Source organism: Palaemon carinicauda, chromosome 21, assembly GCF_036898095.1.
Source record: "Palaemon carinicauda isolate YSFRI2023 chromosome 21, ASM3689809v2, whole genome shotgun sequence".
Taxonomy (NCBI): Eukaryota; Metazoa; Arthropoda; class Malacostraca; order Decapoda; family Palaemonidae; genus Palaemon; species Palaemon carinicauda.
In genome coordinates this window covers 5,449,320-5,466,659 of record NC_090745.1, presented here as the reverse complement: position 1 = coordinate 5,466,659, position 17,340 = coordinate 5,449,320, and the positions used below count along the sequence as shown (strand labels likewise).

Genomic DNA, 17,340 nt, shown 5'->3' with positions numbered 1-17,340 from the left:
TCAAAGGTCAACCTGGAGGTTAAATATCAATCTGGAAGTCAAATACCAATCTCAAGTCAAAGGACAACCTGGAGGTCAATAACAACCTGGAGTTCAAAGGTCAATCTGGAGGTCAAAGGTTAATCTAGAGGTCAACAACAACCTGGAGATAATCAAGAGGTCAATGACAACCTGGAGGTCAAAGGTCAACCTGGAGGTCAAATATCAATCTGGAATTCAAATATCAATCTGGAAGTCAAATACCAATCTCGAGGTCAAAGGACAACCTGGAGGTCAATAACAACCTGGAGCTCAATAACAACCTGGAGGTCAAAGGTCAATCTAGAGGTCAAAGGTTAATCTGGAAGTCAAAGGTTAATCTAGAGGTCAATGACAACCTGGAGATCAATGGTCAACCTAGAGGTCAAGCACAATCTTGAGGTCAAAGGTCAAATAGGATCTTACTAGTGTCACCAAAACATTTTCTTATGAAAGATACTAATAAGTCATTTATAGTGCTAATAAAATGTGTGATTTTTCTCCTAATCTCGTAATTATAATTATATTATACAGTCGTTATTCATAAGCACCAAAAAGTAACTAGTTGTCCATTTACCGTACATCACTAATCATTTCATCATACAACCTTTGATCGAGAACTTATTGAGATGCTAGATTTCAATTTGTTAATTTGCTATTCATAGTTAAGTTAATTATGATATAAATATTGTTATCCGGTCGTGTTTTATACAAGAAATATTTACTAGTAGACTAGACACTTCATTTATCTCTATACAAAATATGACTTTACGATTATTTATCATCTCAAGACTCAACAACTCTCTATCTTACCTCAAGGTCTAATAATGCCTAAAAGGTCTAAATAGTCTAATAACCTAACGCTTACGACATAAAAGCAGTGTCAAATTGAACACAAAAGAGGAGCACAGCCGTGGCCTCGGTAGCGCTCGGCGTAAACTACTTGTTGGAACGTGGCCGGGTGAGAAGCGAGTGTCAACGTAGTTTCACTTTTTTGTGCAGACAGTAATTTTTATCTTCCCTTCTCAACTCGATACAGCCGTGATCGTATAGTGGTTAGTACATTGCGTTGTGGCCGCAATAACCCAGGTTCGAATCCTGGTCACGGCAGGTGAGCTAGACTTTTATATTAAAGACTTTACTTATTACTTTAAGGGCTGCTTATCTGGTCCTGTAAAGCAGGGAAACCCTCCACGGTCCTTTCATGATGTTCATTGGGGAGCATTTAACATCTCACAATGTGTATTGTTCTCTTTCTGTTTGATCATCACTGTCGAAACACTCGCGGAATAAGAAAGTCTCCAGTTTCCTCTCGAAAGCCATAATATCTTCTTCGAAAGTCATAATATCTTCTTCAGTTTCCTCTCGAAAGCCATAATATCTTCTTCAGTTTCCTCTCGAAAGCCATAATATCTTCTTCAGTTTCCTCTCGAAAGCCTTCATATCTTCTTCAGTTTCCTCTCGAAAGCCTTCATATCTTCTTCAGTTTCCTCTCGAAAGCCTTCATATCTTCTTCAGTTTCCTCTCGAAAGTCATGATATCTTCTTCAGTTTCCTCTCGAAAGCCATAATATCTTCTTCAGTTTCCTCTCGAAAGCCATAATATCTTCTTCAGTTTCCTCTCGAAAGCCATAATATCTTCTTCAGTTTCCTCTCGAAAGCCATAATATCTTCTTCAGTTTCCTCTCGAAAGCCATAATATCTTCTTCAGTTTCCTCTCGAAAGCCATAATATCTTCTTCAGTTTCCTCTCGAAAGCCATAATATCTTCTTCAGTTTCCTCTCGAAAGCCATAATATCTTCTTCAGTTTCCTCTCGAAAGCCATAATATCTTCTTCAGTTTCCTCTCGAAAGCCATAATATCTTCTTCAGTTTCCTCTCGAAAGCCATAATATCTTCTTCAGTTTCCTCTCGAAAGCCATAATATCTTCTTCAGTTTCCTCTCGAAAGCCATAATATCTTCTTCAGTTTCCTCTCGAAAGCCATAATATCTTCTTCAGTTTCCTCTCGAAAGCCATAATATCTTCTTCAGTTTCCTCTCGAAAGCCATAATATCTTCTTCAGTTTCCTCTCGAAAGCCATAATATCTTCTTCAGTTTCCTCTCGAAAGCCATAATATCTTCTTCAGTTTCCTCTCGAAAGCCATAATATCTTCTTCAGTTTCCTCTCGAAAGCCATAATATCTTCTTCAGTTTCCTCTCGAAAGCCATAATATCTTCTTCAGTTTTCTCTCGAAAGCCATAATATCTTCTCCAGTTTTCTCTCGAAAGCCATAATAGCTTCTCCAGTTTCCTCTCGAAAGCCATAATATCCTCTTCAGTTTCCTCTCGAAAGCCATAATATCTTCTCCAGTTTCCTCTCGAAAGCCATAATATCCTCTTCAGTTTCCTCTCGAAAGCCATAATATCTTCTTCAGTTTCCTCTCGAAAGCCATAATATCTTCTTCAGTTTTCTCTCGAAAGCCATAATATCTTCTCCAGTTTTCTCTCGAAAGTCATATCTTCTTCAGTTTCCTCTCGAAAGCCATAATATCCTCTTCAGTTTCCTCTCGAAAGCCATAATATCTTCTTCAGTTTTCTCTCGAAAGCCATAATATCTTCTTCAGTTTCCTCTCGAAAGTCATATCTTCTTCAGTTTCCTCTCGAAAGCCATAATATCCTCTTCAGTTTTCTCTCGAAAGCCATAATATCTTCTCCAGTTTCCTCTCGAAAGTCATATCTTCTTCAGTTTCCTCTCGAAAGCCATAATATCCTCTTCAGTTTCCTCTCGAAAGCCATAATATCTTCTCCAGTTTCCTCTCGAAAGTCATATCTTCTTCAGTTTCCTCTCGAAAGCCATAATATCCTCTTCAGTTTCCTCTCGAAAGCCATAATATCTTCTTCAGTTTTCTCTCGAAAGCCATAATATCTTCTCCAGTTTCCTCTCGAAAGTCATATCTTCTTCAGTTTCCTCTCGAAAGCCATAATATCCTCTTCAGTTTCCTCTCGAAAACCATAATATCTTCTTCAGTTTTCTCTCGAAAGCCATAATATCTTCTTCAGTTTTCTCTCGAAAGCCATAATATCTTCTTCAGTTTTCTCTCGAAAGCCATAATATCTTCTTTAGTTTTCTCTCGAAAGCCATAATATCTTCTTCAGTTTTCTCTCGAAAGCCATAATATATTCTTCAGTTTTCTCTCGAAAGCCATAATATCTTCTTCAGTTTTCTCTCGAAAGCCATAATATCTTCTCCAGTTTTCTCTCGAAAGCCATAATATCTTCTCCAGTTTCCTCTCGAAAGTCATATCTTCTTCAGTTTCCTCTCGAAAGCCATAATATCTTCTTCAGTTTCCTCTCGAAAGCCATAATATCTTCTTCAGTTTCCTCTCGAAAGCCATAATATCTTCTTCATTTTTCTCTCGAAAGCCATAATATCTTCTTCAGTTTTCTCTCGAAAGCCATAATATCTTCTTCAGTTTTCTCTCGAAAGCCATAATATCTTCTTCAGTTTTCTCTCGAAAGCCATAATATCTTCTTCAGTTTTCTCTCGAAAGCCATAATATCTTCTTCAGTTTTCTCTCGAAAGCCATAATATCTTCTCCAGTTTCCTCTCGAAAGTCATATCTTCTTCAGTTTCCTCTCGAAAGCCATAATATCTTCTTCAGTTTCCTTTCGAAAGCCATAATATCTTCTTCAGTTTCCTTTCGAAAGCCATAATATCTTCTTCAGTTTTCCCTCGAAAGCCATAATATCTTCTTCAGTTTTCTCTCGAAAGCCATAATATCTTCTTCAGTTTTCTCTCGAAAGCCATAATATCTTCTTCAGTTTTCTCTCGAAAGCCATAATATCTTCTTCAGTTTTCTCTCGAAAGCCATAATATCTTCTTCAGTTTCCTCTCGAAAGCCATAATATCTTCTTCAGTTTCCTCTCGAAAGCCATAATATCTTCTTCAGTTTCCTCTCGAAAGCCATAATATCTTCTTCAGTTTCCTCTCGAAAGTCATATCTTCTTCAGTTTCCTCTCGAAAGCCATAATATCTTCTTCAGTTTTCTCTCGAAAGCCTTAATATCTTCTTCAGTTTCCTCTCGAAAGTCATATCTTCTTCAGTTTCCTCTCGAAAGCCATAATATCTTCTTCAGTTTTCTCTCGAAAGCCATAATATCTTCTTCAGTTTCCTCTCGAAAGCCTTAATATCTTCTTCAGTTTTCTCTCGAAAGCCATAATATCTTCTTCAGTTTCCTCTCGAAAGCCATAATATCTTCTTCAGTTTTCTCTCGAAAGCCTTAATATCTTCTTCAGTTTCCTCTCGAAAGTCATATCTTCTTCAGTTTCCTCTCGAAAGCCATAATATCTTCTTCAGTTTTCTCTCGAAAGCCATAATATCTTCTTCAGTTTCCTCTCGAAAGCCATAATATCTTCTTCAGTTTCCTCTCGAAAGCCATAATATCTTCTTCAGTTTCCTCTCGAAAGCCTTAATATCTTCTTCAGTTTCATAATATCTTCTTCAGTTTCATAATATCTTCTTCAGTTTCCTCTCGAAAGCCTTAATATCTTCTTCAGTTTCCTCTCGAAAGCCATAATATCTTCTTCAGTTTCCTCTCGAAAGCCATAATATCTTCTTCAGTTTCCTCTCGAAAGCCATAATATCTTTTTCAGTTTCCTCTCGAAAGCCATAATATCTTCTTCAGTTTCCTCTCGAAAGCCATAATATCTTCTTCAGTTTCCTCTCGAAAGCCTTAATATCTTCTTCAGTTTCCTCTCGAAAGCCATAATATCTTCTTCAGTTTCCTCTCGAAAGCCATAATATCTTCTTCAGTTTCCTCTCGAAAGCCTTAATATCTTCTTCAGTTTCCTCTCGAAAGCCTTAATATCTTCTTCAGTTTCCTCTCGAAAGCCTTAATATCTTCTTCAGTTTCCTCTCGAAAGCCATAATATCTTCTTCAGTTTCCTCTCGAAAGCCATAATATCTTCTTCAGTTTCCTCTCGAAAGCCTTAATATCTTCTTCAGTTTCCTCTCGAAAGCCATAATATCTTCTTCAGTTTCCTCTCGAAAGCCATAATATCTTCTTCAGTTTCCTCTCGAAAGCCATAATATCTTCTTCAGTTTCCTCTCGAAAGCCTTAATATCTTCTTCAGTTTCCTCTCGAAAGCCTTAATATCTTCTTCAGTTTCCTCTCGAAAGCCTTAATATCTTCTTCAGTTTCCTCTCGAAAGCCATAATATCTTCTTCAGTTTCCTCTCGAAAGCCATAATATCTTCTTCAGTTTCCTCTCGAAAGCCTTAATATCTTCTTCAGTTTCCTCTCGAAAGCCTTAATATCTTCTTCAGTTTCCTCTCGAAAGCCATAATATCTTCTTCAGTTTCCTCTCGAAAGCCATAATATCTTCTTCAGTTTCCTCTCGAAAGCCATAATATCTTCTTCAGTTTCCTCTCGAAAGCCATAATATCTTCTTCAGTTTCCTCTCGAAAGCCTTAATATCTTCTTCAGTTTCCTCTCGAAAGCCATAATATCTTCTTCAGTTTCCTCTCGAAAGCCATAATATCTTCTTCAGTTTTCTCTCGAAAGCCATAATATCTTCTTCAGTTTCCTCTCGAAAGCCATAATATCTTCTTCAGTTTCCTCTCGAAAGCCATAATATCTTCTTCAGTTTCCTCTCGAAAGCCATAATATCTTTTTCAGTTTCCTCTCGAAAGCCATAATATCTTCTTCAGTTTCCTCTCGAAAGCCATAATATCTTTTTCAGTTTCCTCTCGAAAGCCTTAATATCTTCTTCAGTTTCCTCTCGAAAGCCATAATATCTTCTTCAGTTTCCTCTCGAAAGCCATAATATCTTCTTCAGTTTCCTCTCGAAAGCCTTAATATCTTCTTCAGTTTCCTCTCGAAAGCCATAATATCTTCTTCAGTTTCCTCTCGAAAGCCATAATATCTTTTTCAGTTTCCTCTCGAAAGCCTTAACAGCTTTAAAATTGTATAAAAAAAAAAAAGATACTTGATATTTCGTTTATTTGGATTCTGTTCTAGTCACTCAGTTCGTTTCTAGCTGTCGTTATGTATAAAAGGTTACAGGTAAATTCTATCCAACAGTAATTACCGCATATTTGCAATTTAGGGAAAAAAATATGCCAAGAAATAAAGTTAAATGTGTCTGATTTCAGTTCCAGTTCCATCAAAATAGATGCTCACCAAAACGTCAGCCTGGCATTCCCAACCCCCCACTGTGGTGCTCTACCACAGCAGTGGCCTCCCCAGTGTACAGTTTAAACTAAAGGTCCCGTGCGGGGATCGATCTTCTGCCGTGCGAATGCTAGGCGAACACGTTTACCACTGTGCTAGCCAGGAGAAACAAGTTGATGCAACTTTGAAACCTTTTCCATGGCATTTATCTTAGATGTGATTGGTAATGAATTACATTAAACCCATTGGAAAATATCCTTTGGGGAAATTCCAAATCTGGAGGGTGTTGCATTCACTGGTGGTCTCTCCACTTGACTGAAATTGACGAGAATTTGTCTGACCTCTGTAGTATTGACAACATTATTTTACGGTTAAATAACTCGGTTCCTTACCTGAAGAACTAACAAGAAATGCTAAAAAAAAAATAGAGCTGACATTTCACAGTTCATTACCTCAATATATAACAAGAAATGGTAAAACCCGAATATAGAGGAGATGTCAACGCACAAGAACACTGGCAAGTTAGGGCAAATGCTGTCAAAGGCAAATGCTCTTAAGGGTAAATGTTCTCAAGGGCAAATGCTCTCAAGGGCAAATGCTCTCAAGGGCAAATGCTCTCAAGGGCAAATGCTCTCAAGGGCAAATGCTCTCAAGGGACTCGTGATACGAAAACTCTCGGGAATATCTGGATTCTGGAATGAGGTGGTACAATTGGCTTCCATTAATTCTGGTACACAACATAGGAAGCAAAGGAGATGTTAGTGTACCGGAATTAATGAAGCCAGCTGTACGACTCACAGTTATTTGTAGTGACTAGTATCAATTTTCCTTGACAGCAGAGTCTTGGTACACTGTTTGGGCCATTTTTCCCTGTTGGAGGCCTTGGGCTTATAGCATTTTGCTATTCCAACTAGGGCTGTAGCTTGGCTTTTAATAATAATAATAACCATAATAATAATTATAATAATAATAAATCATCTTCACTTCAGCACAAGCCATATACAGAGTTACAAAAAGGGCACAGTGTTGTTACGCTTATGACATTTGTATAAAAAGATGATACTTGCAATAACAACAGTGATTACAGTATATCATTAGCAGGTTGAGCCCAGTATTCCAAGGTCATGAGCGTATGTAAAGTTAATTGTAGGAGATAACACCAGACTTAGATATGAAAATTACTCTTAATGGATACGTGCATATAAAAACAAAATTTGGGATCTACAGATATATAAAATATGTGACAGCAGCAATAGCATAACTAACTAACCAATAATAATAATAATAATAATAATAATAATAATAATAATAATAATAATCACATACATACATATACCAAGGCACTTCCCCCAATTTGGGGGGGTAGCTGACATCAAACAAATGAAACAAAAAAGGGGACGTCTCCTCTCTACGTTCCTCCCAGCCTGACAAGGGATTCAATTGAGTTCAGCTGTTACTGCTAGGGTGCCACAGCCCACCCTCCCCCATTATCAAAAGCTTCATAACGCTGAATCCCCTACTGCTGCTACCTCCGCGGTCATCTAAGGCACCGGAGGAAGCAGCAGGGCCTACCGGAACTGCGTCACAATCGCTCGCCATTCATTCCTATTTCTAGCACGCTCTCTTGCCTCTCTCACATCTATCCTCTTATCACCCAGAGCTTTCTTCACTCCATCCATCCACCCAAACCTTGGCCTTCCTCTTGTACTTCTCCCATCAACTCTTGCATTCATCACCTTCTTTAGCAGACAGCCATTTTCCATATCTCAACATGGCCAAATCACCTCAACACATTCATATCCACTCTAGCTGCTAACTCATTTCTTACACCCGTTCTCACCCTCACCACTTCATTCCTAACCCTATCTACTCGAGATACACCAGCCACACTCCTTAGACACTTCATCTCAAACACATTCAATTTATGTCTCTCCGTCACTTTTTTTCCCCACAACTCCGATCCATACATCACATCTGGTACAATCACTTTCTCGTGTAGAACTCTCTTTACATTCATGCCCAACCCTCTATTTTTTACTACTCCCTTAACTGCCCCCAAAACTTTGCACCCTTCATTCACTCTCTGACGTACATCTGCTTCCACTCCACCATTTGCTGCAACTACAGACCCCAAGTACTTAAACTGATCCACTTCCTCAAAGTAACTCTCCATTCAACATGACATTCAACCTTGCACCACCTTCCCTTCTCGTACATATCATAACCGTACTCTTACCCACATTAACTCTCAACTTCCCTCTCTCACACACCCTTCCAAATTCTGTCACTAATCGGCCAAGCTTCTCTTCCACGTCTGCAACCTATACAGTATCATCCGCAAACAACAATTGATTTACCTCCCATTCATGGTCATTTTTGTCTACCAGTATTAATCCTCGTCCAAGCACTCTAGCATTCACCTCTCTCACAAATTCCATCAACATAAAAGTTAAACAGCCACAGCGACATCACACATCCCTGTCTCAGCCCCACTCGACCTGGAAATCAATCGCTCACTTCATTTCCTATCCTAACACATGCTTTACTACCTTTGTAGAAACTTTTCACTGCTTGCAACAACCTTGCAACAACCTTCCACCAACTCCATATAACCTCATCACATTCCACATTGCTTCCCTATCAACTCTATCATATGCTTTCTCCAGATCCATAAACGCAACATACACCTCCTTACCTTTTGCTAAATATTTCTTGCATATCTGCCTAACTGTAAAAATATGATTCATACAACCCCTACCTCTTCTAAAGCCACCCTGTACTTCTAAGATTGAATTCTCTCTTTTATCCTTAATCCTATTAATCAGTACTCTACCATACACTTTTCCAACTAGTGGTACAATACATGTACAAACCCAATCTACTGGTACCATTGACAACACAAAACACATATTAGACAATCTCACCAACCATTCAAATACAGTCACACCCCCTTCCTTCAACATCTCAGCTCTCACACCATCCATACCAGATGTTTTTCCTACTCACGTTTCATCTAGTGCTCTTCTCACTTCCTCTATTGTAATCTCTCTCTCTCATTCTCATCTCCCATTACCGGCACCTCAACACCTGCAACAACAATTATGTCTGCATCCCTATTATCCTCAACATTCAGTAAACTTTCAAAATATTCCGCCCACCTTTTCCTTGCCTCCTCTCATTTTAACAGCCTTCCATTTCCATCTTTCACTGTCTCTTCAATTCTTGAGCCAGCCTTCCTTACTCTCTTCACTTCTTTCCAAAACGATTACTTATTCTCTTCATATGAATGACCCAATCCCTAACCCCACCTCAGGTCAGCTACCCTCTTTGCCTCATTTACCTTGCGCTTTACTTCCACATTTTTCTCTATATATTTTATACTTCCCTACACTATTACTCTGCAGCCATTCTTCAAAAGCCCTCTTTTTCTCTTCCACTTTTATCTTCACTCCTTCATTCCACCATCCACTGCCCTTCCTCATTCTGCCTCCAACAACCTTCTTGCCACACACATCACTTGCAATCCCAACAAAATTTTCTTTTACTAACTTCCACTCCTCCTCTAAATTACCAGTTTCTCTTACTTTCACTACGCCATATGCCATTTTCAACGTTTCTTGATGTCTACTTTTTACCCCCGGTCTTATTAGCTCTTCAACCCTAACTTGCTCCCTTTAACATCCACCAACTCTATTCCACAACTCTTTTGCTACAACTAATTTTCCTTCCACCAAAAAATGATCAGACATACCGTTAGCCATACGGTATAATAATAATAATAATAATAATAATAATAATAATAATAATAATAATAATAATAATAATAATAATAATAATAATAATAATAAATCTTTATTTCAGCAAGACTTAAAGCGAAAGAAAAATATCAATGCAGCTTTGAAGGTAAAACCAGTAACCCACGGCTTCTCTTGAAATTGCCTTCCACAATGAGGCTAAATCATAGAAACTATTATGGAAAATGTCATTACAATTCACGACCATTGAATGACACGTTTGAACCAATTGTCAAGAATAGAAGCTGAACCAAGAATAGCTATATCCATCTTAAGAAGGGTAACATTCACACAGTTAATCAACGTAGCATTTTTTTTTAAATACCTATGAACATAAAACTTCAGATATAACATATATCTTAATTGAGCGGTGGTGATAAATCTTGTAACGCCTTTGTTCCGAGGGTTAGAGTCAAGGTCAACCTGGAGGACAAGGGACAACCTGGAGGTCAAAGGACAACCTAAAAGGTCAAAGGACAACCTAAAGGTCAAATAGGATTTGACAAGTCACAAAAACTCTAATCATGTACATCGTTAATAAAATGTCTGATATTTCATGAAAATCTAGTCATGCTATTTTATATTACACAGTAGTTATTCTAAAGTACGAAAAGTAACTAGTTGGTAACTTACTGTACATCGGTAATCGTTTTATCATACAACCTTTGATCGAAATCTTACTGAGATGTTAGATTTTAATTTGCTATTTATAGGACACTTAATTGTGATGTAAATATTTCTATCCAGTCATGTTTTATACAAGAAATACTTACTAGTGGACTAGACACTTTATTTGTCTCTGTACAAAATATGACTTTACGATTATTTATCAGTCATTGATAGGTTACAGGACATCATCTCAAGACTCAACAACTGGGTATCTTACCTCAAGGTCTAATAAAGCCTAAAAGGTCTAAAAAGTCTAATAAGCTAACACTTACGACCTAAAAGCAGTGTCAGATTGAACACAATGGACCCGTTCATGAGGAGCAAAGCCGTGGCCTCGGTAGCGCTCGGCGGAAACTTCTCGCTGGAACGTGGCCGGGTGAAAAGTGCGTGTCAACGTAGTTTCACTCTTTTGTCAAGACAGTGATTTTTACCTCATATTCTCATCTCATCAGAGCCGTGATCGTATAGTGGTTAGTACATTGCGTTGTGGCCGCAATAACCCAGGTTCGAATCCTGGTCACGGCAGGTGAGCTAAACTTTTAGATTGAAGACTTTAATTTCAATTTAAGGGCTGCTTATTTGGTCCTGTAAAGCAAGGGAACCCTACTCTCTACAGGACCTCCACGGTCGTTTTATGATGTTCATTCGGGAGCATTTAACATTTCACAATGCGTATTGTTCGCTTACTGTTTGATCATCACTGTCAAAACACTCCCGGAATAAGAAAGCCTCCAGTTTCCTCTCGAAAGCCTTAATATCATGTTTCCTCTCGAAAGCCTTAATATCTTCAGTTTCCTCTCGAAAGCCATAATATCTCCAGTTTCCTCTCGAAAGCCATAATATCTCCAGTTTCCTCTCGAAAGCCTTAATATCTCCAGTTTCCTCTCGAAAGCCATAATATCTCCAGTTTCCTCTCGAAAGCCATAATATCTCCAGTTTCCTCTCGAAAGCCATAATATCTCCAGTTTCCTCTCGAAAGCCATAATATCTCCAGTTTCCTCTCGAAAGCCATAATATCTCCAGTTTCCTCTCGAAAGCCTTAATATCTCCAGTTTCCTCTCGAAAGCCTTAATATCTCCAGTTTCCTCTCGAAAGCCTTAATATCTCCAGTTTCCTCTCGAAAGCCTTAATATCTCCAGTTTCCTCTCGAAAGCCTTAATATCTCCAGTTTCCTCTCGAAAGCCATAATATCTCCAGTTTCCTCTCGAAAGCCATAATATCTCCAGTTTCCTCTCGAAAGCCTTAATATCTCCAGTTTCCTCTCGAAAGCCATAATATCTCCAGTTTCCTCTCGAAAGCCATAATATCTCCAGTTTCCTCTCGAAAGCCTTAATATCTCCAGTTTCCTCTCGAAAGCCTTAATATCTCCAGTTTCCTCTCGAAAGCCTTAATATCTCCAGTTTCCTCTCGAAAGCCTTAATATCTCCAGTTTCCTCTCGAAAGCCATAATATCTCCAGTTTCCTCTCGAAAGCCTTAATATCTCCAGTTTCCTCTCGAAAGCCTTAATATCTCCAGTTTCCTCTCGAAAGCCTTAATATCTCCAGTTTCCTCTCGAAAGCCTTAATATCTCCAGTTTCCTCTCGAAAGCCTTAATATCTCCAGTTTCCTCTCGAAAGCCTTAACATCTCCAGTTTCCTCTCGAAAGCCTTAATATCTCCAGTTTCCTCTCGAAAGCCTTAATATCTCCAGTTTCCTCTCGAAAGACTTAATATCTCCAGTTTCCTCTCGAAAGACTTAATATCTCCAGTTTCCTCTCGAAAGACTTAATATCTCCAGTTTCCTCTCGAAAGACTTAATATCTCCAGTTTCCTCTCGAAAGCCTCACTATCTCCAGTTTCCTCTCGAAAGCCTCACTATCTCCAGTTTCCTCTCGAAAGCCTCACTATCTCCAGTTTCCTCTCGAAAGCCTCACTATCTCCAGTTTCCTCTCGAAAGCCTCACTATCTCCAGTTTCCTCTCGAAAGCCTCACTATCTCCAGTTTCCTCTCGAATGCCTCACTATCTCCAGTTTCCTCTCGAATGCCTCACTATCTCCAGTTTCCTCTCGAATGCCTCACTATCTCCAGTTTCCTCTCGAAAGCCTCACTATCTCCAGTTTCCTCTCGAATGCCTCACTATCTCCAGTTTCCTCTCGAAAGCCTCAATATCTCCAGTTTCCTCTCGAAAGCCTCAATATCTCCAGTTTCCTCTCGAAAGCCTCAATATCTCCAGTTTCCTCTCGAAAGCCTCAATATCTCCAGTTTCCTCTCGAAAGCCTCAATATCTCCAGTTTCCTCTCGAAAGCCTCAATATCTTCAGTTTCCTCTCAAAAGCCTCAATATCTTCAGTTTCCTCTCAAAAGCATTAATATCTTCAGTTTCCTCTCAAAAGCATTAATATCTTCAGTTTCCTCTCAAAAGCATTAATATCTTCTTCAGTTTCCTCTCGAAAGCCTTAATATCTTCAGTTTCCTCTCGAAAGACTTAATATCTTCAGTTTCCTCTCAAAAGCCTTAACATCTTCAGTTTCCTCTAAAAAGCATTAATATCTTCCTCAGTTTCCTCTCGAAAGCCTTAATAACTTCATTAGTTTCCTTTTGAAAGCCTTAACAGCTTTAAATTGTACAAATAAAAAAAATGCCCTTGATATTTCGTTTATTTGGATTCTGTTCTAGTCACTCAGTTCGTTTCTAGCTGTCGTTATGCATAAAAGGTTACAGGGGAATGCTGACCAACAGTAATTACAGCATATTTGCAATTTCGGGAAAAAAAATATGCCAAGAAATAAAGTTAAATGTGTCTCATTTCAGTTCCAGTTCCATCAGAATAGATGCTCATCAGAACGTCAGCCTGACATTCCCAACCCGCCACTGTGGTGCTTTACCACAGCATTGGCCTCCCCAGTATACAGTTTAAACTAACGGTCCTGTGCGGGGATCGATCTGCTGCCGTGCGAATGCTAGGCAAACACGTTTACCACTGTACTAGCCAGGAGAAACAAGTTGAAGCAACTTTGAAGCCTTTTCCATGGCATTTATCTTAGATGTGATTGGTAATGAATTACATTAAACCCATTGGAAAATATCCTTTGGGGAAATTCCAGATTCTGGAAGGTGTTACATTCACTGGTGGTCTCTCCACTTGATTGAACTTGACGAGAATTTGTCTGACCTCTGTAGTTTTGACAACATTATTTCACGGTTAAATAACTCGGTTCATTACCTGAAGAACTAACAAGAAATCGTAGAAAATCTTATATAGAGGAGATTTCAACGTACAAAAACACTGGCAAATTAGGGCAAATGCTCTCAAGGGCAAATGCTCTCAAGGGCAAATGCTCTCAAGGGCAAATGCTCTCAAGGGCAAATGCTCTCAAGGGACTCGTGATACGAAAACTCTCGGGATTATCTGTATTCTGGAATAAGGTGGTACAATTGGCTTCCATTAATTCTGGTACACAACATAGGAAGCAAAGGAGATGTTAGTGTACCGGAATTAATGAAGCCAGCTGTACGACTCTGACAGTTATTCGTATTGACTGGTATGATTTTTGCTTCATGGCAGAGTCTTAGTACACTGTTTGGGCCATTTTTCCCTGTTGGAGGCCTTGGGGTTATAGCATCTTGCTATTCCAACTAGAGCTGTAGCTTGGCTTTTAATAATAATAATAATAATAATAATAATAATAATAATAATAATAATAATAAATCATCATCACTTCAGCACAAGCCATATACAGAGTTACAAAAAGGGCACAGTGTTGTTACGCTTATGACATTTGTATAAAAAGATAAGACTTGCAATAACAACAGTGATTACAGTATATCATTAGCAGGTTCAGCACAGTATTCCAAGGTCATGAGTGTATGTAAAGTTCATTGTAGAAGATAACACACCAGACTTGGATGTGAAAATTACTCTAATGGATACGTTCAGATAAAAAAGAAAATTTGGGATCTACAGATATATAAAATATGTGACAGCAGCAATAGCATAACTAATAATAATAATAATAATAATAATAATAATAATAATAATAATAATAATAATAATAATAATAATAATAATAATAATAATAAATTTTTATTTCAACAAAACTTAAAGCGAGAGAGAAATATCAATGCAGCTTTGAAGGTAAAACCAGTAACCCACTTCCTCTCTTGAAACTGCCTTCCACAATGAGGCCAAATCATAGAAATGATAAGGGAAAATGTCATTACAATTCACGACCATTGAATGACACGGTTGATCCAATTGTCAAGAATAGAAGCTGAACCAAGAATAGCTACATCTATCTCAAGAATGGTAACATTCACACTATTAGTCAACGTTGGAATTTTATTTTCAATACCTATAAAAATAAACTTTAGACCTGATATACTACATCATATATGAGCGAGGGGGATACGCGCGAGTGTTCCGGGAATTAGAGGCAGGGTCAGCTTGGAGGTCAAAGGTCAGCTTGGAGGTCAAAGGTCAATATAGAGGTCAAATGTAAAGCTGGAGGTCAAAGGAAAACCTTAAAGGTAAAGGACAACCTAGAGCTAAAGGACAACCTTAAGGTCAAGGACAACCTAAAGGTCAAAGGTCAAATAGGATTTTACCATTGTTACGAAAACTCTTGATCTTATGATAAGTCATTTACATTGTTAATAAAATGTCTGATATTTCATCAAAATCTAGTCATGTTATTTTATAGTACACTGTAGTAATTATTCAAATATACGAAAAACTAACTATTTGGCAATTTACATCGCTAATAATTTTATCATATAACCTTTGAGATCTTACTAGGATGTTAGATTTTAAGCTACTTTATATAGTTAAGTTAATTATGATATAAATACTTCTATCCGGTCGTGTTTTATACAAGAACTATTTACAATTGAACTCGACACTTTTATTTCCCTGTACACTTAATATGAATTTACGATTATTTATCTGTCACTGATAGGTTACAAGACATTTCATGATTCAACAACTCTACATTTTACCTGAAGGTCTAATAAAAGTCTAAAAGGTCTAAAAAGTCTAATAACCTAACACTTACGACCTAAATGTAGTGTCAAATTGAACACAATGGGCCCGTTCATGAGGAGCAATGCCTTCACCTCGGTAGCGCTCGGCATAAACTTCTCGCTGGAACGTGGTCGGGTGACAAGCCAGTGGCAACGTCGTTTTACTTTTATGCAGACAGTGATTTTTATCCCACTCTCTCATCTCATCAGAGCCGTGATCGTATAGTGGTTAGTACATTGCGTTGTGGCCGCAATAACCCAGGTTCGAATCCTGGTCACGGCAGGTGAGCTAAACTTTTGGATTGAAGACTTTAATTTCAATTTAAGGGCTGCTTATCTGGTCCTGTAAATCAAGGGAACCCTACTCTCTACAGGACCTCCACGGTCGTTTTATGGTGTTCATTCGGGAGCATTTAACATTTCATAATGTGTATTGTTCGCTTACTGTTTGATCATCACTGTCAAAACACTCGCAAAAAAAAAGGTCTTCTGTTTCCTCTTGAAGGCCTTAACAGCTTTGAATAGTATTAACAAACAAAAAAATACTCTTGCTATTTCGTTTATTTGGATTTTGCTCTTTCGTTTATTTGGATTTTTATCTATTCACTCATTGATTGGTTTCTAGCTGCCTTGTTATGTATACGAGGCTACAGGTGAATTCTATCCAAAAGTAATTACAGCATATTTGCAATTACGGAAAAAATTATGCCAAGAAATGAAGTTAAATGTGTCTGGTTTCAGTTCCAGTTCCATCAGAACAGATGCTCACCAGACCGTCAGCCTGGCATTCCCAACACCCCACTGTGGTGCTTTACCACAGCAGTGGCCTCCCCAGTATACAGTTTAAACTAACGGTCCCGTGCGGGGATCGATCTGCTGCCGTGCGAATGCTAGGCGAACACGTTTACAACTGTACTAGCCAGGAGAAACAAGTTGATGCAACTTTGAAACCTTTTCCATGGCATTTATCCTGATTGGTAATGAATTACATTAAACTCATTGGAAAATATCCTTTGGGGAAATTCCAGATTCTGGAAGGTGTTGCATTCACTGGTGGTCTCTCCACTTGATTGAACTTGACGAGAATTTGTCTGACCCCTGTAGTTTTGACAACATTATTTTACGGTTAAATAATTCTGTTCATTACCTGAAGAACTAACAAGAAATGGTAAAAAACCCAAATATAGCTTTGACATCATTTCACGGTTAAATAACTTAGTTCATTACCCGAAGAAATAACAAGAAATGGTAAACCTTATATAGGAGGAGATTTCAACGCACAAGAACACTGGCAAGTTAAGGCAAATGCTCTCAAGGGCAAATGTTCTCAAGGGCTAATGCTCTCAAAGGCAAATGCTCTCAAGGGCTAATGCTCTCAAGGGCAAATGCTCTCAAGGGACTCGTGATACGAAAACTCTCGGGAATATCTGGATTCTGGAATGAGGTGGTACAATTGGTTTCCATTAATTCTGGTACACAACATAGGAAACAAAGGAGATGTTAGTGTACCGGAATTAATGAAGCCAACAGTACGACTCGCAGTTATTCGTATTGACTGATATGATTTTTGCTCGACGGCAGAGTTTTAGCACACTGTTTGGGCCATTTTTCCCTGTTGGAGGCCTTGGGCTTATAGCATCTAGCTATTCTAACTAGAGCTGTAGCTTGGCTTTTGATAATAATAATAATAATAATAATAATAATAATAATA

At 38.3% G+C, this 17,340-nt stretch overlaps 1 protein-coding gene and 3 non-coding genes across 5 annotated transcripts in view; 3 read left to right on the top strand and 1 right to left on the bottom strand.

Moving 5' to 3' along the window:
- Positions 1–17,340, bottom strand: part of LOC137615171 (paraneoplastic antigen Ma6E-like) — a 426,083-nt gene that overhangs the window by 225,691 nt on the left and 183,052 nt on the right. The window lies entirely within an intron of this gene.
- On the top strand, positions 1,057–1,128 carry TRNAH-GUG (transfer RNA histidin (anticodon GUG)). The gene has a single exon. It is a non-coding gene; the product is annotated as a tRNA-His (tRNA).
- On the top strand, positions 11,086–11,157 carry TRNAH-GUG (transfer RNA histidin (anticodon GUG)). The gene has a single exon. It is a non-coding gene; the product is annotated as a tRNA-His (tRNA).
- TRNAH-GUG (transfer RNA histidin (anticodon GUG)) lies at positions 15,841–15,912 on the top strand. The gene has a single exon. It is a non-coding gene; the product is annotated as a tRNA-His (tRNA).